Source organism: Callithrix jacchus, chromosome 1, assembly GCF_049354715.1.
Source record: "Callithrix jacchus isolate 240 chromosome 1, calJac240_pri, whole genome shotgun sequence".
Lineage (NCBI taxonomy): Eukaryota > Metazoa > Chordata > Mammalia > Primates > Cebidae > Callithrix > Callithrix jacchus.
The window spans coordinates 130,563,578-130,587,125 of record NC_133502.1 but is presented as its reverse complement, the minus strand read 5'-3'; the positions used below and the strand labels follow the sequence as shown (position 1 = coordinate 130,587,125).

General features: G+C 39.6%; 1 long non-coding RNA gene across 1 annotated transcript in view; it reads left to right on the top strand.

The window, feature by feature from the left end:
- LOC108593469 (uncharacterized) overlaps positions 1-22,678 on the top strand; it is a 45,123-nt gene extending 22,445 nt beyond the window's left edge. The window contains exons 4-6 of the long non-coding RNA XR_013526770.1: positions 17,995-18,084; positions 18,692-18,799; positions 20,569-22,678. This is a non-coding gene — a long non-coding RNA (uncharacterized LOC108593469). The remainder of the gene's footprint in view (positions 1-17,994; positions 18,085-18,691; positions 18,800-20,568) is intronic.
- The last annotated feature ends 870 nt before the right edge of the window (positions 22,679-23,548 follow it).

Here is a 23,548-nt window from a genome sequence, read left to right as displayed (position 1 = left end):
TTCCAGAAAGTAAAACCATGTTAGAAGTTTGCCTTTAGCTTTTCACACGTAGAGGCTACAAAGAGACTCTAAAGTAGCTATAACTCTTTCTTTAAACTTATGCTATCAATGGGGAATTTAAACTCAACAGAATTGATATTAACAAATAAAATGTAGACTCTGAAAAATGCAATGATATGATACAGGATTATTTCTATTTAGTAAATATAATAGCATAGAGTGTATAGATGAAACAGCTGCTGAAACAAATAGAAAAACCACATATTTTGCTATGAAATATGTCAACTTATCAGTTTGGAAAGAATAAAGACGTCATTCATTCATTCACAAAACATGTGGTTCTTCCCCTTGCTGATTATCCCAGACAGATAAGGAACACTGGAGGTTGTGATTTCCAGAGAAGTTGTTTCCATTATTATCTTAAGTAACTCATCCAAATCCAACCAAACAAAACCCAAAAATGTCCTATTATCTTGAAATTATATTTTAACTTCAGTAACAACGGAATAAGCTTACTATCTTAAAAGCCCTTTGCATACTTGAAATACTCATCATTAAAATTTTCCTCACTGCTACTTCTCCAAGCTGAATAAAGTTATATTTTCTAACCGTGTAGGTCACTTTTTCACTCTACCCTACTTCTAACATACATGTCAATGAAAATTAGGACAGACTACAAAAACTTTTTGGAAAAGAAAGAAAATGTAGTCTATTCAATCTCCATTGAACTTTATTGTGCTTTGATTATGATAAGCTCTGTATCAATCACTGTGAAAACCAGTCCTCTGAAACAAATTTCCGCTATCTCCTCCGTAATATATCACTTTGATAGATTATGTTTTCAAGACCATGTTGGGAAAGGACCTTAAAGTTCCATCTAGTTCAAGATTTTGTGTTGTTTCTTGTATCATGACACCTGTTGGTGAATGTCAGAGGAAACACAAAATCTTTGACATTATAAACTACAGGGTTTGTGTGTTTCTGTGCAGGTTCATAACATTTATCAGATTCTCTAAAGTGTTGGTTACATCTAAAAAGTTAAAAATCATTAAACAATACATCCCTACCTCCCCTTTCATTTTTAACTCGAGTGTTTATACAGTTGGCCCGAAATCCATATGTTAACAGCCTTTGGATTTCCAATCTGATAGTATGGTGTATCTCACAGGTGATCATAGCAGATACCTACCAGGAACTGGAAAGTAGAGGGGACTTGGTATGGTATTTCTACACAGCACTGTCGGTAAAACTGTCTTGGACATCAATGACCAAATAGTCTGTTTGAAATGTCAGGAATCCATTTGGACATTATCATTTTAATGTCCATAACGGACATTATATGGTGGGGCAGAGTTGGGAAATACATGAAAAGGTGAGTATTCTGCCATTATATCACAGGTATTTCGATTTAAAAGGGGAGATATTTATAAATTTTACGAGCCAAAAAACTGGACAATCCAGTTAAGTGGTATAGCTACCTGAGTGACAGTTACAGACTCTAATCTCAATTGCAGTTTGGTTACAGTGTGACTCAAATCTTAGGAACCTAGTTACATGACCACCAGCTTTAGTTTGAAGGCCCTCACGTAGACTATAAATAGTGCTCATGATCTCCCATCAGTTTTGCCAAGACTCTAGTGACTTGGTCAAAATCAACAGTGGTGTTCATAGTTGGGAAAGAAGTCATCATCTCTTTTTACTAGGGAGTTAAAAGTAAAATTTTAAATTAAATATACAGCAGTATTTGAGAGAATCAAAACTAACACAGCATGCTTTTGTGTTAAAAAGGAATCCATGTTTATTTGGTATTTAAAGTTTTTGTAATGCTTAAGAGAATTGGTTCTGTTAAACAGACCAGCCTCATAATTTCAATATAAAATGCATAATTGAGTAATTGATTTAGGCTTATGGTTTTCAGCTGAAATATTACTAAATTGACCTACAGTGCTGGAATATTTAAAAGAATTTGATTTACCATATTTATAAATTTAATTCATTTGATTTCAGAGATTTACTTAATAACCCAGGAAGGTTAAAAGTCAGACAATTGAAGTACTTAAAGGAAATCAAATATATTAAATTTATAAATGAATTTTAAAATGTTTGAAGAGGTTTAACTATTTATAAATGGTGCTAAATATTCCTGTAAGTACCCTTAAAAGCAATTGCTGAACTTTACTAGACTATAAACAGAATTACATTTGTAAGCTGAAATGAGAAGCTTAAGGAAAAAGTAGGCTTTTAAATTTATTTTAGACTTTTAAATTTATAACCTGAAAAATCAAATATTAATATTTAAAACCAAAGTGCCTTCAGGATAATCTTTTCTGAGCATAAAGGTCAATCTTAAGGACTCCAAAAACTTTATACACAACACACACTTTTTATTTTAGACTTGTGATTGTTCTTTATTTCCACAGAGAAGTATGTATTCTCTTTTGTTCTAGAATCATGCAGTGCTCTGGCTAGCAGTAGTTTTCCTTTATCCATGTTTGCTAGACATATTTTTTGCTAGGAATGGAAAAATCAGTGCAAGTGTAATATTTGGGAAACAAAAAGAGTGGTGGGGATTGTGGCAATCTTAATATACACTGTAATGGATTAGAGCTGGGTGGTTATCCCAATATCGTAAAACTTTTGGGGGGTTTTATCCCCAGAAGTCCAAGTTTAGTGTTGGTTTCAGTTTTTAAAACATCTGGTGGTGGAATTGGGGGTAGATACCAAAATCTCCAGCTGAGACTGAATCAGTGAGTGACTCACTTGTTTTCGAGCTCTGGTATATTGCAGCCGGGAGTGGTGGCCCATGCCTGTAATCCTACCTACTTGGGAGCCTGAGGCAGGAGAATCACTGGAACTTGGGAGGTGGAGATTACAGTGTGCCAAGATTACGCCTCTGCACACCAGCCCCAGCGACAATGCATGACTCTGTCTCGAAAAAAAAAGTGCTCTGAACAGGGATATAGCTTGGGTGTCCACTGTCCCCTTGTCAAAGCCTACCTCAGATGTAGAGCATGACAACTTTCCAAGTGCCTCTAGAGTCACCTCCTACCAAAGTGTTAGTGGATAATGTGGTTTTCACTGAAGATTTTTAAGAATAGATGGGAGAGGAAGTTTATTGTATATGCTTATGCACATCTCACATTAAGAAACAAGAAACTATTAAAAATTCTCTATTATACATTTCTTTTCTCCAGTCTTTTCTGCATAGTTGTTCTTCCTGGAGCAGAATGGAGAGTAGGGGTGGTGATTTTTGTTTTTTCCTCCTCAACTTTCACATAGTACCCAGGCTCCTAGGCATCTGTCTTCTTTCCTAAATTCCCCTGGGGCACTATAAGTTCCATTCCCCTTATTAAGCAGAGTGCTCCGGCTTTGTCTTCCACCTAAGCTTTCCGGGCGCTGGGTGGTGGTGGTTGTGTGGCTACAGCTTCTGGGGGTATATAAGTAACTTTTCTTGGTTTGATGGAAGCCTGTAACCAATGTGGGTATCTATAAGTGACACTGAAAGCCCATGTTTTCTAGTTTGCTGTAGTCCACTGGAACTTACATTGTTTTTGACTTTTCTTCCTGCAGAAGCAGCTGCTCTTGCTGCCCTAGACCTCTGCCATTTCAGTGCACACTGGGCTTGACTTCTGGTGCAAGCACCAGTTTCTTTTTCCTTAGGTGCTTTCCATGGTTGCTGAAGCCCACTCAGCTTTCCCTCAACCACCACCCACTCCTCCACCCTCGGGCAGGCCGCAGGTTGGAAAGTGCTGGAAAATTAAGGCCTTATCCCACCCCCAGCATCCCATAGTGGGAGTTGGTATATGACTATACTTCCTCTCTCAGGTGGGTCAAGTTTTGAGGCACATTTAATTTAATTAATTAATTAATTAATTTTTTTGAGACAGAGTTTTGCTTTTGTTGCCCAGGCTGGAGTGCAATGGCATGATCTTGGCTCACTGCAACCTCTGCCTCCCGGGTTCAAATGATTCTCCTGCCTCAGCCTCCTGAGTAGCTAGGATTACAGCCATGGGCCACCACGCCCAGCTAATTAATTTTGTATTTTTAGTAGAGACAGGGTTTCTCCATGTTGGTCAGGCTGGTCTTGAACTCCCAACATCCAGTGATCCCCCTCCCCAGAAAGTGCTGAGATTACAGGCATGAGCCACTGTGCCCGGCCTTGAGGCACATTTTCTATGCCACTTCCTAGAATTCCCCAATGAGATGAAGCTCCACTTGTCCATTGTGGTAATTTATTGACAATGAACCTTTTATTAACTCACTTCACTTTTCCTGTCTCATGTTTTTGCTGGAGTTGCCCCAGATCACCTCACACTTGCATTCTAATATTCTCCTCTTGATCTACTTCTGGGGGAACTGAAACTATAAAATATTTTTCAAGCCAAATGTCATTTTAATGAAATTAATTAGGCATAGAATTTAGTTAGCCCCCAGTAATCTTATAGGAAAGCATGGATTTCCTGTATAACTCCGGCCCAGCACTCCCTTTACTCAGTTCAAAGAAAAATGTGCTTGGACAGCAGGATGGCCTCAGTTATGGTTGCCCAAGTATTAGACAAGGGGATTCTCTCCAGAAATTTTGATTCAATTATTAGAATTTTAATCATGCTGACCCCTAACTGTTTTCTGACAAAATCACATCCCAGTTTTGCCATCCCAGCTTAAGGAAGAAAATGATGTTGGTGTGGTTGAAGAGAGAGTTTACTCTTCAGGTTCTTCCCCAGTTGTCTTCATACAGTTCAAAATGTGGCTGCACTAATGGTTTTCTGCTCAACCCTGTTGGGAGGCCTCCTATACTCTTGGGCCTAAGGGATGCATGCAAAGTAGTTCATTATTCCTCCAGTAAAGGTTTTCTGTCTGCCTCTAAATCACCTTAGTTGGTGACTCAACTACTCCCAGGAAGTTCGCTTCGGGGAAGACATTTAAAATTTCTAACCACTGACCAGGGAGTGGCTTACTCACCCAAAGGATGCAATCTATTCGTGCTGACATAGGCTGTCTAATGCAAACATTATAAAGTATTCATAAGCCTCCCCTTTGCCTCAAAATAGAACCCATTTCTCTATTTGGGGAGGATATTAGAGCCTTAAATGCCTCAGAAATGAGTCTGCTCCCTTCTGGTTCTAATTGTCTCTCTCTCCCTTTGAGGGTGACTCTGGGATGCTCTGCTTTTCTTAGCCATCTGTCCTTTTGCATTGCTCTCGCCTCATCTCCCTGTCTCACTTTTCCCTTCAGCCTTGTTTACAGTTCTTTTTCTGGAGGGGTGGTTGTGGAGTTGACTTCCCAGGGAAAAAAAAAGATTAAATATTCATGAGAAAGATAGTGTGGGCTTATGGGATCTGGAAGAAGGCACACTGAATATATAGTAAATGAAAAAATTTAAACATGTTAATTTTAATACTTTAACAAGCATTGGCATGTCTGTAGTCCCTTTCAAGATGTAAGTCTTCTTAAAGCTGGATAGCCTGTGTTATAGTTATTTTAGTCATGCATGATTTTTCCTCTCTGTCATTAAATTAGAATATGATTACCTCCCACAGACAAAATCGCACCTTTGAGTACTAAGTAATATAATTTATTTCATAAATAGGATCAAAACACCTTTATTAGATGCTAGTGACTAGGGGAAAAACAGCATTTTATTAACATTTCAGTATTGACTCTCTTTTATTACATTTAATCAGAATGGGATTTTGACAGCAATCCAGAGATGTACTCTCTACTTTTATCTGTGCTTCAGCCACCTTGCTTGAAGAATGCTTGTTTTTGTTTTTCTTTTAACCCGGAAACCAAACCATTTGCAATGGATTCTTTTGAAAACCACAAAAGCTACGTGTTTAGTGTGTCTGTGATCTGGGGTCCTAGTGGTTTCTTTCTCTTGATATGTTCAAATGAAAAGGCCCACAAAGGAGGTAATGTGCAGAGTCCAAGGTGGAGAATTCTTGAAGATACTGACTTTCTTCCTCCTTCTCTTCTTTCCTTTCTTTTCTGTTTTCAACAAATATTTATTTAACACTTGGGAACATAGCAGTCAACAACAAAAAAATCCTCTTCCTTGTGGATCTAAAGGTTATGGGAGCTAGACAATAAAAATAAAGAAATACGTGCTACGCCGAGGGCTGAGTCCCTCATTCAGCATGGCTTTTCCAAATGACTGTTCTATGCAAGTATTGAAGTACAGTGTTACGTGCCACCTACACTCTGAGCCCCCATGGTGCTGGACAGTCACATTTGGACATTTTGGAAAGCCTTGTCCCTGGAGATGATAAAAATAGGATAGCAACTCATTTCTAGTTGAGGCATAAAAAAATTACTGTGAAATTTAGAGGACACACTAAAGGTCATTTAAAAAGCTGGCTCTGCCATTTGCTGGCAAGGTGAACTCGGTCAGGTTATTTGACTTCTGTGTCTTAGTCCATGCTGTAAACTGATCACAGAAATGCCTGCCTTCTCAGGTTGTTATAAGGATTAAATGAGTTAATATTTGTCATGTACCTCAAAGAGTGCCCATGCAGTTAGTGACATGCAAATGTAAGTTATTTGGTCTGTTCTCTCACCTGAGGCTTGAGCTTTCCATCCCTATTGGATTGTTTAGCCAGCTTCTGCTTAAACAACTCTGCTGGTGGGAACCTGGAACCTTTTGAAAGGCCCTTGTGAACTTTTGACTATTGCTTCGCCAGCTGCTGTTTTCTCATGTGGAGCTGAAATCTTACTTTCTCACTTGGCTTCTACACTGTGGTCTTTCCCCTTGGATGTCATCCAGAGCAGTTCCAGCCCTCTTTTCACATGGCACCTCCGGACATTTGAAAAGAGGACGTACCATCTGAGAGTACTTTTTACTGGGGCTGAATATCCCAGGCCCCACAACTTTCTCCCATAGCACATGATTTGCAAGTTTTTTCTAGTCTCGTTCAGGTTTTTAGATGGATCAGACACCAGCTGCTTCTTCATGTAATGTGGTGTGGGGTCTCCTAACCATCCCAGGCAATAGGATGAAATGGCCAGATGTCAATAAATGGCCTAGTGGTACCCATAGTTCTGGACTATACAAGTAAAAAGACAGAGGCAGTCTTGCTGTCATGAAACTTGCATTTTAGTTGTAAAGACAAGTAATAAGTGAAGGAATATGAACATTTCAGTTGATACTATTTTAGATTAGTTGGACAGAGAAGGCCTCTTTTAGTAAGTGCTACTGAGATGAGACCTCAAGGTTGGGAAGGAATGTTCTACATAGAGGGAAGAGCACATGTAAATACTTCGAAGAGAGAATAAGCTTAGCTGTGAGCTCAAGCCACAGAAAACAAGCTCATGTTGCTGGAGCAGAGGGAGCAGAGAGAAGGAGGAGAGTGGTGTAAGATGAGGGCCTTGGTCTCTGCTCATCCCGTGGTAACCCAGTGATAACTCTTCCCCTCTCCTCTAAAAAGTTGAAAATTCCCAGGGATGCAAAGAACATGTCCTCAACTCCCCAGTCTCATTTTTCACCAGTGCCCATACTCAAGCTTCACTCAAACAGTGCTTAGGTTCTCATAATATGCTCCATTTGGGAATGTTTACAAAAAATGCTAGTTGCCCAAATGCAACTATTGCAAAAATAATTCTTTTCTACATGGGTTGCTTTCTCAAACCTCTAGCGCCATGTTTTCTCACACTTCTGTTCCTTAACTCCTAGTGTTTTCTCCATCTGGAATTTCTTCCATCTTGCTAAATTCCTATACGTATTCTACAAAACCCAACTTCAAGGCCTCTGAGAGGCCTCCCTACCCTTTGAACTGCCCCATACTCCAATAGTTAGAGGAGCCCTCTGCCCTATCAGTGCCTGTTCAGATTTCTAGATTAGCTATTTTTCACTGTCTTGAAACTGGTTACTTAATTTTTCTCTCTCATTTAGTTTTGAGCCTCTTGTAAAAAGAAACTTTTATCTTGTGCAGCCTTTTAACTCTAAAGTTTTAGCTATGTGCTTGAAACTTGCCAATCACTTAGTAAACACTTCATGGTTGAATGTTCATCTTTGAGTATAACATTCCCTCCAGGATTTGTCTAGCTCAGTATTTCTCAATAGAAATGCTGTTGGCATTTTGTGTGGTGGTAATTTCTTGTGTGGGGACACCCTTACCCTGCATTGTTTAACATCTTTCAGTACATTTCCAAACACCCTCTAGGAAGAAGTGGTAGCCCCAGTTGAGAACCACTGCCAGCCCATTCACTCATTCATTCATGTAAAAATGTTAAATTGCTGCTATATGCCACACCTTGTACTTGAGTAACCTTGGAGCAGGAATTTGCCTACTTCCTGAGGTTGACCATTGCACCTTGGGCCATCTTTATAGGACAGTTCTTCCTCATTATATAAAAATGTATCTCTCTCTAACAACTAAACATTGATTCTGGTGTATTATTGTCTAGTGCAATATAGAACACAGCTAGTCTTTTTCTTTTGTAATAGCCTTTCAGCTATTTGAAGACACTTTTTTTTATTGCCCTCTGTGTACCTACGTTTTTCTTTTCTGTAAGTGAAACGTTGCTGATTTTTTGGACCAGTTCCCTGTGACATGAATTTGACTGCTCTCAGCTCTTTGTAGCAGGTAAGGATGTATCAGTATGCATTCATTTTGACTGTCCCATTGTAATATTTTTACTCTATTTTCCCGTTTGGCATTTTCCCCATTGTTTACACCTCCAGCAGTGATAGACCTGCAAGGCTTTTTGGTGTGTGCATGGAGGTAGTTGTAAATGCGTAAGGTCAGATAGATTAATAGCACATACTGAAGCTGTCTTCGTGAAATGATTGCCTCTTTCTAGGCTTCTATCAGCAGCAAAATGTTGAGCGTCCACTGTATATGCTGAAAAAACAGAGGACAAAGACAAATGTGAAACATTCTTATGAGCAAAGAGAGAATCAACCCATTGGAACAACTTAAAATGTGCAAAAGCTAAAATCAGTGGTGTTCCTCTAAATGTTTAACAACTGGCACCAGAAAGTAGGGGTGTAGAGGCCGGGCACAGTGGCTCACACCTGTGATCCCAGCACTTTGGGAGGCCAAGGTGGGCAGATCACTTGAAGTTAGGAGATTGAGTCTAGCCTGGCCAACATGGTGAAACCTTGTCTCTACTAAAAATACAAAAATTAGCTGAGCATGGTGGTGTGCACCTGTAATCCCATCTACTTGGCAGGATGAGGCAGAAGAATAGCTTGAACCCAGGAGGTGGAGCTTGTGGTGAGCTGAGATCACACCACTGCACTCCAGCCTGGGGACAGAATGAGACTGTGTCTCAAAAAAATGTAGGAGTATAGAATCCTGATTTGCAGCATTTGCTTATTTCTAAGGTGTGAATTCTCCTGCCATGACCAATTGCAAGTTATAGGTTGCCAGCATGATGACACTGAACTCAGTTAGAATGCAGTGCACAGTAACACTCCATTTTATATAGACATAACAGACATAACTTCAAGAGCATAGATAATAGTAAAATGTCATAAATGTCATACAAATAATACAAAATATTATGTTTTGGGTATTACCTTTGTTTTTAATATAATTTATATCCATAATTTTATGTAATTTAATTTTTAAATAATGGGATATTTAAGAATCACCTCTGAACATTTCTGAAAATATAGTAATTAACTCTAACGATCTAATGTGAACTGGCTCCAGCCTAGCATGGAAATTGAGTTATGACAGAATGAGATAGGGGTATCAGACACACATTTGTAGTAAATGGCTTAGAAATTCAGGGGAAAAAATCCCTACATTGTGTATTAAAGTAATCAAGGGAGATTTTACTGGAGGAGGTGGTGGGACTTGAAGAATTTATAGGATTTGTGTTAAGAGAGGGGAGAACCATTAGGGCTTCTTAGTATAGGTAAAGATTACTACCGTCTTAGAAAGAATAATACAACAAATATTTATTGAGGACTTACTTTAGGGCAAGGACTTTATGTGCATAGTTTAATGTAACTATCCTAAAAACCCAAGAAGTAGATACTGCCGTTAGCCTTCTCTTAAAACAAGGACACTGAGAATCTGGTTAAACAACTTGCCTAAAGTCACACAGCTAATAGTTATTTTGCTTCTTGGGTTCATCTTGTCTAGGATTATCTTGAGATATATTGAGTAGAGGGAACTGTACCATGAGCATCCTCTGACTTGTCAAATCATCTATTCATTTACCACCATCCATAATTTTAGAAGAGTTAACTAGTGGGTTTTTAAAATAACTTAAGCATTCCCATCAGTTTTTCATTGATGGGAAAACTACCAAATATGTAATACTTTCCCATGGACATCACACATCACTCTTTGGCCAGGGGGAAAAGAGAGAATGGCAAGTGACAAAAAACCCAGCTGAGATTGGCTTAATGAAAAGTGAAATGTATTGGCTGCAAAACTAAAAGTACAGAGATAGGTCTCCCTTCAGGCACATCTGAACTCAGCAGCTCCCACAGTATCGTGCCATCTCTCCTCTGTGTTGGCTCCATTTTAGGCAGGCTTTCCCTTGGTGGAACCAGATGTCCGCCTGCAGTTCCATGCTTACATTTTCACACTCCAAGTCAGGCTCTTTCTCTGTGATCTGAAGAGAAATCCTAATTCATGACTCCCTAGTCTGATCTCATTGGCCCAGGTTAGGGTACACCTCGTCTCTTAACCATCACTCTGGCTAGAAAGATAGCCTCCTCTCGCCAAGACTGAGTCACATGGCTGTTCTGCTTGCCACAATGCAGGAATTGAAGGAGTGAGAATCAGGAAAGCATATTCCTCAAGGGGAAATGAAGATGCTGTTAGTGGGCGTCCATCATATATATATAGGAAGCAAAATAAGAGACAGAGGAAGAGACATTCACAAAGGAGATGTTTTTTGTCTTTGTGCTTGATAGCTAAATGAGGTACAATAAAGTTCATACATTTATAGTGTATAATTCAGATTTGACTTATGAATCCATCTGTGAAATCTAGAAAACAAACCATCTTTATGTCACCACCATCTTTATCTATATCATCAATCTGTTTATTCATTCATTTAATATTGATTTGGGTAGTTCCTAGTTTTTTGCCATTATAAATAAAGCTGCTATGAAGATTTGTGTGATGTCTGCATGTGAACATATATATTTGTTTCTCTTCCTTACATTCTTAGGAGTGGAATACTTGTGTTATATGGCAGGTGTATGTTTAATTTTATAAGAAACTGCCAAATAGTTTTGTTTTGTTTTGTTGTTTTGAAATGGAGTTGTGCTGTGTCACCCATGCTGGAATACAATGGCATGATCTTGGCTCACTGCAATTTCCATCTCACGGGTTCAAGCGATCCTCCTGCCTCAGCCTCCCAAGTAGCTGGGACTAGAGGCACACCCCACCATGCCAGGCTAGTTTTGTGTGTATTTTTAGTAGAGATGGGATTTCACCATATTGGCCATGCTGTTCTCAAACTCTTGATCTCCCGTGATCCACCACCATCAGCCTTTCAAAGTGCGGGATTATAGGCGTGAGTTACCACACCAGGCTCCAAATAGTTTTCCAAAGTGGTTGTACTCTTGTATTTCTATCACAAATGCTTGAGAGTTCCATTTTCTTCATGTCCTTTCCAGTGCTTGCTATAGTCAGAGTTTTTTTCTTTTTTTTTTTTTTAACTTTATCATTCTAATGTGTGTTGCAGTATCTCAGTAAGGTTTAATTGGGCCTTCCTGAAGACTAATGACACATTCTCATTTTGACATTATTTATTACCAAGAGATAACAGAATTTTTCCTTTATTATAGATAAAATTTCACCATATATATATAATAGAAATATATTTAGAGAAAAAATCCTATCATAAAGGAAATATCTTTCACATATATGAGAGATATTTGTTCACAAATACCTTGTGCACAAAGGTACTCCTTCCATATGGGATAATGATGATTCAGTCGTGGTATCTCCCTTGAGTGATTATGTCTGTGAACTTTCTCTAAAGAAACTATCCTTTCAAAGTTATTACCTCTTTAAACCATTGGTTGAAACCAGTGTAGATTAGAAGAATATTAGACTATAGCTGACCTGCCATTTTCTTTATGTGACTGAAAATTTGCATCTAGAAATTTATTAGGGTATCTATCTTTAAAAGTAGTCAAGGCAACATCTTTCTTGAGTCTTTTCTCTGTGGAAAATTCCAGACTCACAGCCAGAGATAAACCAACATAGTCAAGGAGAAATCATTTGCATCATTGTGAAATGGTGCAATTATTCTACTTTCTGGAATTGCTTATATCCACACATCATTGATATTGAGCATTGTCACGAGGTTGGATTTTGTAGAAATAACTGCTTGTTTACTGTGTTTGCCTTAGTCCTGAGGCTGTATTTTACTTTTTCTAATCTTAATTGAATGCTTCTGATTAAGTAGGTATTTTTTGGTGCACATGCATGCACACAAAGCTTTAATTGGAAGGAGGAAATAGGATTATTTATCTTTGTTCTCTGGTTTCCACCTTTCTGGCATGCAAGTCAAATACCTGCCCTTCGTAAATGGGCTTCCTGGATTTCTGGTGAAATTCTCATCCGGTATTTCAGCCAGAAGTCTATCTGCTAACCTTGAAAATCAGTGGTAGTTATGCTGTGGATGGTTAAGTTATGGGATGCAAGAGGAAGAGAAAGGATGAGTAGAGGAAGGGTTTTTAAAAGATTTCAGGGCAATGCTGGCAGCGCATTTTAAAGAACTGCATCCAAGCTCTTATAACCACTGTGGCAAATACAGTGCTAAGTTATTTACTGGAATCCTCTGATTTAATGAGTATAAGCCAGGTCACTATCTTCACCTTTGGAGATGTGAAAACTGAAGTTCAAAGATTTTAAATAATTTGCTGAAGTTCATTGTGAATGTCTTGGCAGAGCCTAGGCGTGAATCTGGGCCTATATGTTCTAGAATGTGATTTTAATCACTATGTTGTACTAACTGGACTAGGTCCAGAAGATCAGGTTATCAGGAAAGATGGAAGAACAATTTGTATAGCTTTGGAAAATTTTTTCTATTCATGTCTCTAAAAATTGGCTTATGCTAGGTAAATAACATGGATTTAACTATAAAAGTGTGTTAAGCACTTAGGCCATAGCTGGATGCTCCACTGAAGATTAACACAGACTGGCTACACTGAACTGTTTCTAGAAAGAAACATCAGCAAGATTAGGCAAACATAAATAAGCCTCAACAAATTCCCCAGTGCCTTTTCTTTCTTTCCAAGTTCTGGATGCCTGTATCCCCTCCTGATGAAACACTCTAGATCTGTGTTTCAAAAGGCCTTCATCATCATCCCATTGAGACCCTGTTGACAGTTAATTTTACAAGTCAACTAGGCCACTGAGTACCCAGGAAGTTGGTCAAACATTACTCTGGGCATGTCTGTGAGGGTATTTCTGGAGGAGATTGGTATTTGAATTGATGAACTGAATAAAGCAGATTGTCTTCTAATTTAGATGGGCCTCATCCAAGCAGTTGGAGACTTGAAATAAAACAAAAAACCCTGAACCTCCCCCAAGTAAGAAAGACTTCCTCCTGCCTGACTGCCTTAGAACTGAGAGGCTGGCTTTTCTCTGCCTTCGGACTTGAACTGAAACCTCAGCTCTTCCTGAGTCTTGAGCTTGCTGACCTTCTGACTGGAACTACATTCTGATTCACAGGCCTTTGAACTGAGACTGTTAACTATATCATTTCCTCTGGGTCTCTGAGCTTGCCGACTCACCTCACCTTGCACCTGTTAGGACTTTTTAGCATTCATAATCACATGAGCAAGTTCTTTATAGTAAGTCTACACACACACACACACACACTGTATAGGTTCTGTTTCTCTGGAGAACCCCAACACAGACTCCTAATTTGATTTCCTTTGCATAACCCCATGCCAAGTGATCATTCAGCCTGTGGGTGTAGTTTTCTACTTTCCTGGCTCAGGGGGATGTAGGGCTGGTCTCTTTAGCTCTGCCAAACCATAGTAGGTAGGCCTTTCTTTTTATTAACAAATTCATCTTGCTAGGTGCTTAGCATTCCACTCCTCACCCTTTAATCTCTGAAGTCTAAAGCATCTGGCATGTTGTGAGGCTGTAGTGGAAGTGAGTTTCCCTCAGGAGGTGAGTCTTCCAGGGGCTGCCTGAAGTCTTGGCCCCACGCAGACTTCTTGCCTCCAGGGCAGGCATCCATGTACTTGAAGTACTGAAGCAGGCAGAACGCAGCACCCTGAGGCACAGGCAGTGTCCGGACCTTGTTCCAGGGAAATTTGGACCATCTGCAAATGTTGACTTGGTTCTTGCCTACAGGGTCTCTCCAGGTAAATGCTGTCATCCTGAGCTTCACAGACTCTGAGTTCAAAAACCTCCAAGTCTGTCTTCAGCTTCTGCCTCAGAGCAGGATTTTGGTTTCTAGTGTAGTGGGAGATTTTTTTTCCCCCTTCTCATTCCCTGAAGAGTCTGAGCTTTGCAATACAAATGTAAGAAAGGGCTCCATTTTCCTCTGCTTTGTGCTCATCCCTTCCCAGAGGCGATGAGGAAAGGCAACTTGGCTGCTTGCAAAGAATCAAGGGCTAAGAGGGAAAAGAAAAGAGAAGTCTTACAGGTGGACAGAAGGAGTCAATTAACATTTCAAACATAGTATTGTTATATTTTCTCAAATATGTTCGGGGACAGAGACTTAACCAGTTTGCCTCCTGCCAATCCAGGGAAAACATTCAATTTTTGGCTGGTGCTATTAGCAGGAACTCAGCTTTTTCCAGGTTGAACATCTTTAGTTCTTTCCTGCCTTTCATTCTTCAACTATTCATTATCATGTGTCATTTATTTAAGTCTTCCTTTGTCCTGGTTGCTTTCTTCAAATGTGCTACATGTCTCTTTTGAGGCTTGTGACGGAGACTGGCCACCACTCGTGGTCTGACCCAGGACACCTACATAATTTCAAGTGGTCTGTTTTAGTAATAAAAACCATCTGAACCATAGAGTGCAAATGTGCATGTACACACACACAGACACACACACGTGTGTGTGCGTGCGCACACACTCACTGTAAGTTTGAGACTTTTCAAGGATACAGAAACTTACCAAAAGCAATATGGCTATACAGAGCAAAAGCAGCTGCAGAATATCTTCCTGCCGCTTCACTTGGACCCGAGTCTCTAATGGGTGAGGTGGGGGCATGTAGCTACTGGTAACATTACCCATGTGAGGTAAGGTATTGCAGTGTTCAGGAAGCTTAAGTTTGTGCTAGGTTAGAGTCACTTTATCTTGATTTTAATGCCTTTCATCACCATTCAGAAATAATCTACATACTCAATAAAACTCTGTACTTACTTCAAGGAGATATTTGCAAACTTTAGGCTCTGCTGGTTGTTGAGCCAAACTCAGGTCAGAGCATTTCATCCTCACCTGAGGAAAAAAGCAATCAGTGTGTAGGCATTTCTGAGCACTCTTTCTATGCCCTCCGCTCTCCAGCATCCTGGAAAGCCCATTCATTCACAGCACTGTGGAACACATTATTGCTCTTTGACAGTGGCTTCACCTGGCTGCGGAGAGATTTGCTCTATGCAGTGTAGCTTAGTGGTAGACCTGGCTTTGCCAGACAGCACAGAATTTAAAGCTATTGTCTTGTATTTTCCCTGCCCCTCATCCCTTAACACCAGGGCTTAAGAACATAAAAATTCTGATGAAATTTCTTCTGTGGGAGTGGAGGACTGGGAAGATCATCTTTGTCTGTGTGAAAGAAGTGTAGACCCACCATCCAATTTGGAAAAAGCAATGGCTCATGAGAGATTGAGCATGTAAAGGGACAAGGGCCAGACCACGTGTGATAGTAGAACAGTGACTCGTGAACTCCATAGCCACCAACCCAGGACCACCAAACCACAACCTCTGTGGCATCAGCCCATTGTCATCAAGACTCAGACAGTGACTGTCTGCTCCCCTAATTGTTGCCACTTAGAACTGAGGATCAAACAGAGAAAGTCCAATATACTTCACAAGCCAATCACTTAAGATGTCTGCTCCTGGTTAGCCCATCTCTGGCTTCCCGGTGCCGGCAGCCTCTAATCAAAGCATACCTGAAGCCTTCCCTTTTTTCATTATAAAGTTTTCTCATTCCCTGCCTGACTTTGACTCTGCCAAATGCAAGTGACAGTGACTGACTCCTTGTTATATCTAGTTCTAATTAAATAACCTCTGTTCTCATTTTGGGGGTATCTTTATTGACATACCCCATCATTTAATTTTCACAACAACATTGTGAATAAAATATGATGGTTTATCTCCATTGCTCAGGTGAAGCATAGAGGGGATATGTTATCTGCACTAAGTCACACCATGGCTAAGTGATAGGTTAGAATTTGAATCTACATTTGTTAGCCTTCTAAGACCCTGCCTTTAAACTGGGACTGTATTACTGTGGGTACTTAGGAGTCATGCATTGATAATCTGCAGGAGGATTAGTAAGAGTTGAGATTGGTAGATGATCGTGTCTGTATTTTTTTTTTTTTTTTAAGTATGTCTTCATTAGTCCTCAAGACAGAGGTGGCCAACATTATTTGGAAGAGATGGTTAAATTTCTGGTGGGCCATGCCTACACTCATTTTATTCCATGAAAATCATGGTATGCCATGCTGCAGTTGCAAGCAGTAAAAGTTGGAAGGAACTCAGATCCCTTAGTTAGTGCTTAGAGGATAGCCACACAGGAGGGCAGCCAGACCAGGAATATCCATGTTGCATTTGGCACAAATGAGAAATAATTGTTGATTATATTAAGTCATTAAGGTTTTGGGGTTCTTTGCTCACTTAGCCTACCCTGATTAATATACTGCTCTTTAAGGACACTTTTATAGGGAAGATTAGGCCCCCAGATTGTTTCCTAGCAACAATTATATTTCACCTGGATAACTAATACGTAGATGCTGATGTTTTCTGGAAAGTATTTATAGAATTTTTAGTGTGTAGAGCTAGAAATGCAAGCACAGTAGACTGTTGTACTAAGAGTTGACATTGAATGCAATTGATTGTAGCCACACCGGGAACAGGACAGACAAGGTAAATAAATTATGAATTCTGGGGGAAAGGAGTTTGCAATAGCTGCTATTTCATTTCCCTCTTAACCCCCTGTGACTATAAATGTGCTTATAGATATATTTTATTAATCATTGTTTTGATGTATTTGGAGTTTGCAAGTGGCTATTATAGCTGGGGGATTTCTGGACACCCCTCTAGCTAATCAGATTAGGGACAGAAATGCTGCAGTGACAAGCTAGTCTTTGTATGAAAAGACAAATGGAAAAGCTCTCCCTCACCAGCACTTGTAACTAGCTATTTGTTTAAAATAACAGCTTTAGGCCTCTTTCACACTGTGCTGTCCTCACTTCTGTCTACAGATGATGGACTTTAGACTGAAAATTACATGAGAGATACTTAACAAATGGATATCTTTCAAGGGACATCATCAGAATAAAACACTTCAAAATTCACTTTATGCTTCTTGAAGAAAGATAGCGTTGATACGATGTATTGAAAGAGTCGTAACTACCAGAACTTAAAAAGACTTGTTCATTTTGTAAAGGAGGCAAAGTATGTATATCATTAATGGTACAGTATTCTAAATCTTGAGAGGAGAGTGTAGGCTTTACATAACTTCAGACTTACCCACAATAAAGTGTGTGTGTACTGGGTTTATTTCTATCTACACTTCACTGGGTAGCAGAAACTACTAGTCTCGAAACTTGATTCTTTCCAAGGACAGCTTATAGTGAGGTCTGACCCAATTTGGCATCACCCCAGGTCTCGGGAAACTTGGTGAGATCTCTCCTTATCCTGATAGTCTGTCTTGGCAAGCTTGCCATATTACCTTTTACTGTAGAAATATCTTCTTAATTTCTGTCTGGTTGTTGCTCTGCCTGGTTTACCATTCATCTGTTTTGTTCACTGCTGCATCTCCAGTGCCCAGCATACTGCCTGGCACCTATAATACATTAATTCACTATTTCTGGAATGTGCACAGAGGTGAGCAGCATGACTGGAGATGGCGAGAACTGGAGAAGTCTTAACATCTGAATGTAAGATGGGGCTTGCGACAAAATGTGAAGGTTAGGTAAGTTTGCATATGCAAAGATAAAAGTATTCCATGTAGGGAACGAAACACTCAGGAGCTAAATCTAAAAGTCAGGAATGAGTTCAGTATGTTTAAGGGATAGCAAGTAGACAGTTGGGGAGGCTGGAGGAATGGAAAGTATGTTTCATGGTTTTAGAATGTCAAGCATTAATAGAAGTATGCAAAATTCTTTATTGAAAATTACAGGATAGCCTTGCTTTAACTGAAAAGTTGTAAAATGTCTTTTATGAAATAACTTTTCAGGTTAAAACCACACACTCAACTTCTGTTATCCTGTGTGGTTTGTCTGCATGAAGCTCTCTTTAATACTCTACGTGTAAAACTAGAATATAAGAGCATTTTTGGTTTCATGGCTTGCTGTGGACTGAATGTTCATATCTTTCAAAATGTGTGTGTTGAAGCCTAAGTTCTCAATATGGTTAGCAGAGTGGCCTTTGGGAGGTAATTAGGTTATGAGGTCAGAGGTCTCATGAATGGGATTAATGCCTCTCTAAAAGGATAAAGAAGTCAGAGCTCATATGCTCTCTCTCTCTCTCTCTCTCTCTCTCTCTCTTTCTGTGTGTGTGTGTGTGTATCTGTGTGATAGATACACACATAGAGGGTAGAGCAATAAAGAGAGGCCATCTTTAAACCAGGAAAAGGACCCTCACCAAGCACCTAGTACCCTGATCTAGGACTTCCAGACTCCAGAATTGTAAGAAATGCATGTTTGTTGTTTAAGCCACCCAGCCTGTGGAATTCTGTTATAGCAGCCAAACTGACTAAGACATGACCACAAACCAAAAGAGAAACTCCTCACTTAGCCATTGTACTTTCCCATTCCTGGCCCCAAGATGGAGGACTTCTATGGGTCAGGAAATATTTCTTGGGGTGGATGTGGTTATGAAAGTCATAATGTTAGTGTCTCTTTGTGGACCAGAGTTTATTTGGTTGGGTTTGTGTGCTCAGTCCTAGAGAGAGCTAGAGGAGCAGGGCCAGATCTAAGATACCATTCTGATGAGCTGGATGTAAAGCCAGCTGCAGTAGCCCCAATATGTTTAGGGGCTCATATTTTTAATGGTCTTATCTGCCTATGTCCCTCCAACTCCTGATAGAGAATAATAAATTATCATTGGTCACGGTCCCACAAAACTCTTACATGTGAAGCAGGAGTCTTATCTGTGATATATTTCCTTCTTAGACAGAAGCAGAAGAGCAGGTAGACTCAACAACCTTCAGCTCAGCTACCTTAGCTCATTTAGGAAGAACAATAAATCAGAAAGAACATTCTTCCCCCTCAAACCTGTTTTCCAGCAACAATGATTATTACTAACATGTATTTTATCATTGCATTAGTCAGGGTTCTCCAGAGAGACACAATCAGTAGGCTCTTTCTGTATGTCTGTCTGCCTGCCTGACTGGCTGTTGATCTATATATCTATGAGGATATTTAGTATAGGAATTGTCTCAAACAATTCTGGAGGCTGAAAAGTCCTACAATTTGCAGTTGGCAGGCTAGAGGACAAGGGAAGCCAGTAGATGATTCAGTTTGAGTCCAAAGGCCCAAGAACCGGGAATGCCAATATGCAAGGGCAGAAGACTGACGTCACAAGCCGACTAAAGAGAACAAATTCACCCTTCCTCTGCTTTTTTGTTTTATTTGGGCCCTGAGGGGATTGGACAATGCCCACTCACATTGGTGAGGGTGATTATTACTCAGTCTGCCCATTCAAATGCTAATATCTCCCCAAAACACCCGCACAGACACATCCAAAAATAATGTTTCACCAGCTATCTGGGCATGCCTTAGCCCAGTCAAGTAGACATGTAAAATTAACCATCTTACCTATGTTCTTTAATTTATTTTCCAAGAACCAGGTATTTTTGTGATCCCCATTATGCATATCAGGAGACTGTGTACTGAGTGTTTAAGGAAATTTCCCAGAGGAATATAGGCAGTGAGTGACAGACTTATTTGTGGATTCATGATATGTTTTTGGCCAACATATAGTCACTATATAATGCTAGCCTTTGCCTTCATTTTAAAAGGGAATGATTTTTAACATTTAGGCTGAAGTCTTTACACTTTTCTTTGGGATCTTTAAGTTTAGACAGTCACAAGTGTCACTTTAAGAGAGGTCCTTTACAGTGATTATTCAAGTAGAACTAAGAACACCACAAGAATGCAGTGGATTCAGTACCCACGTATTGGATGGCCTGGGCTCAAATCCCAGTGTGCCATTTACTAGCTATGTAACTTAAGCCTATTTTCTCATCTGTAAAAGTCGAGATAATACTTCTTAAGGGATTTGAGGCTTAATTAAGATACTATATGTAAACCACTTCACACTGTACCTGACATGTGGAGCTCTGTAGATGCTGTTAGTAGTGCCTTCCAAAGTGTACACAGTTGACTTAACAATGGTAGAACTATTTTCCTAGTTCAAAGATATACACTGCCTTACCTTTCTTTTTTTCTTACAGAGAACATATGTTGGAGTACCTGACATTCTGTGTCATGAGAGAATGAACCAGAATGGGGCATATGCTTCTAACCTGAAGACAAGACTGCAGAACTGACTACATACACAGTCCTGCATCGCTTAAGGACAGGGATACATTCTGGGAAATGCATCGTTATGCAGTTTCATCATTGTGCGAATATCATAGAGTATCCTTACACAGAGCTAGATGGTATATGCCTACTACATACCTAGGCTATATGGTATAGCCTGTCGCTCCTAGCTTACGAACGTGCACAGTATGTTACTTTACCAAATACTGTTTAACACAATGGTAAGTATTTATTTGTGTATCTGAACATATCTCAACATAGAAAAAGTTCTGTAAAAATATGGTATTACAATCTTATAGGACTGCCATTTTACATGCAGTCCATCATTGACCAAAATATCATTATGCAGTATATGACTGTATTTATGTAAAAAATTTTAAAAATAATAAGACATGTTTATTATTAAGCATGCCTTATTGTTTTTAATAACAAGGCATTTACAAAACACCCTGAGATTAAAAGAGGGTTCAGAAAGTGCTGAAAGGACTCCTGCTTGAACCCTGAAATTTCTCTAGTACTGTTCCTTAATAGTACTGTTCCTTAAATTTCTCTAGTACTGTTCCAAAAGTACTAGTACTCTAGTACTTTTGGGATCACTGGCCAGTTAATTGTAGGAAAACCAGGGAGCATCTACCTTCTAAATGTACCTACACATACAATTATGCATACAATTTTGGGGATTCACAGAAAATTCCTTAAAAGTCTATCCATGTGATTACTCTCAGTAGGAGAGTACCTGGCCTGGGTAAAAATATCTATAAGGAGGCTTTTTCTCTGTGGCAAACATGGAGTTAGAGGTTAAAGGCCAAGGAGTTTTGTAGGTAGAAAAGAGAGAAGGAAACCAGGTGCGGTGGCTCACGCCTGTAATCTCAGCACTTTTGGGAGGCCAAGGCTGGCAGATCACATAAAGTCAGGAGTTCGAGACCAGCCCAGCCAACATGGTGAAACCCCATCTTTATTAAAAATATAAAAATTAGCTGGGCATAGTGGTATGTATCCCACTACTCAGGAGGCTGAGGCACAAGAATCGCTTGAACAGAGGTTGCAGTGAGCCTAGATCGCATCACTGCACTCCAGCCTGGGCGACAGAGTGAGACTGGGTCTCAGAAAAAAAAGAGAGAGAGAGAGAAAGACATTGCAATAGAGGGGATTTCATGGATGAAGTTACAGAAGGGTGAAAGGGAGTAGTGGAGAGGTCTCTGGGGGAAGAGCACAGAGGCCGGGACTAGATGAAGAACAGTTTTTTATGCCATGATAAGGAGTTTCACTTTGTCTTTTAGACAGGTAGTATCAAAGTACTCAGAGGTTTACAGTGGAATGGAGTTAATAGAGGTCTCAAAGCCCCCACTAGAGTTATAACTAGAGCAGCTACGTTTTATGATTTATATTTAAGATTTGGTTTGAGTTATATAGCTTTAAAATGTTGAAAAAATGTTATAAGCAATATAAACCAGAGAAAAATTTTAAACAGGAGATTGACCTGAGCCCATTTGTATCTGAAAAGATAATGCAGGCCACTGAAGCACCAGAACACCAGTGAGGAAGTCAGTATGAGTCACACCTCTAGCTCAGCACTGTCCATACTTTCTGCAGTGATGAGAATGTTTTACATCTGTGCTGTTCCATGCAGAAGGCACTGGCCACACCTGGCAACCGAATGCGAAATGTGGCCAGAGTGATGGAAGAGCTGAAGTAGTAATATTATTCGATTGTAATTAGTTTAAATAGTTGTGTATGGCTACAGCTACCATTTTAGGCAATACAGCTCTCATCAGTGGTCTCCTATTCCAGAAAAGAATGCAGTCCTGCTCATACCTTGATTTTAGCACACTGAGACCTGTGTCAGACTTCAGACCCATGGAACTGTAAGATAATGCATTTGTATCATTTGAAGCCACTACATTTGTGGTAAGTAGTTATTGCAGCAGTAGAAAAGTGGTGCAGTTATAAATCTAAAATGGCATCATTAAAGGGGCTTTTGGGCAAATGTTATTTCAGATTAAAAGTTATCAACTGAAATAATTTTTTTGAAAAGTTTATTTTTTTGATTTTTTGAGTAGTATATGGGCATTACACAAAATTTGGAAAAAGCACAGAATACTATAAAGAGAAAGAAAGGCCGTTTCAGGGGCAGATAATAAGATATATTCTCTTTAGTTTTTAAATTGTATTTTTGTTGTGGAGATAACAGTGAGCTAACAGTTATTGAGTGATTATTATGTGCCAGTTCCTGTTCTAAATACTTTACTGATATTAACTCATTACAATCTGTGATGTAGGCATGGTCTTCCCATTTCCCAGATGAAGAAATTGAAGCAAAAGTCTTATCTGATTTGACGCAAAGAGTGAGGCATCTGCCCCGGGCAATAAGTGTCAGAACAAAGCTTAATCCTATGCTATACTGCTTATATTCTGAATATATTACTTTTAATCTTGATTTGTTGATTTGTTTCAGTTAACCCTTTAAATTAAAAATTTTCTCATGTTATTAACAACTCAACTGTGATTTGCAGATTGTGTAGGTGGTACAAGTGTCACCTTTTTCTTTTTGCTACATTTATGCCAAAAATTTGAATGACCTCTTTATCTTTTTTTTTTTTTGAGACGGAGTTTTGCTCTTGTTACCCAGGCTGGAGTGCAATGGCGCGATCTCGGCTCACCGCAACCTTTGCCCCCTGGGTTCAGGCAATTCTCCTGCCTCAGCCTCCCGAGTAGCTGGGACTACAGGCACGCGCCACCATGCCCAGCTAATTTTTTGTATATTTAGTAGAGACGGGGTTTCACCATGCTGACCAGGATGGTTTTGATCTCTTGACCTCGTGATCCACCCGCCTCGGCCTCCCAAAGTGCTGGGATTACAGGCTTGAGCCACCGCGCTCGGCCTTCCTC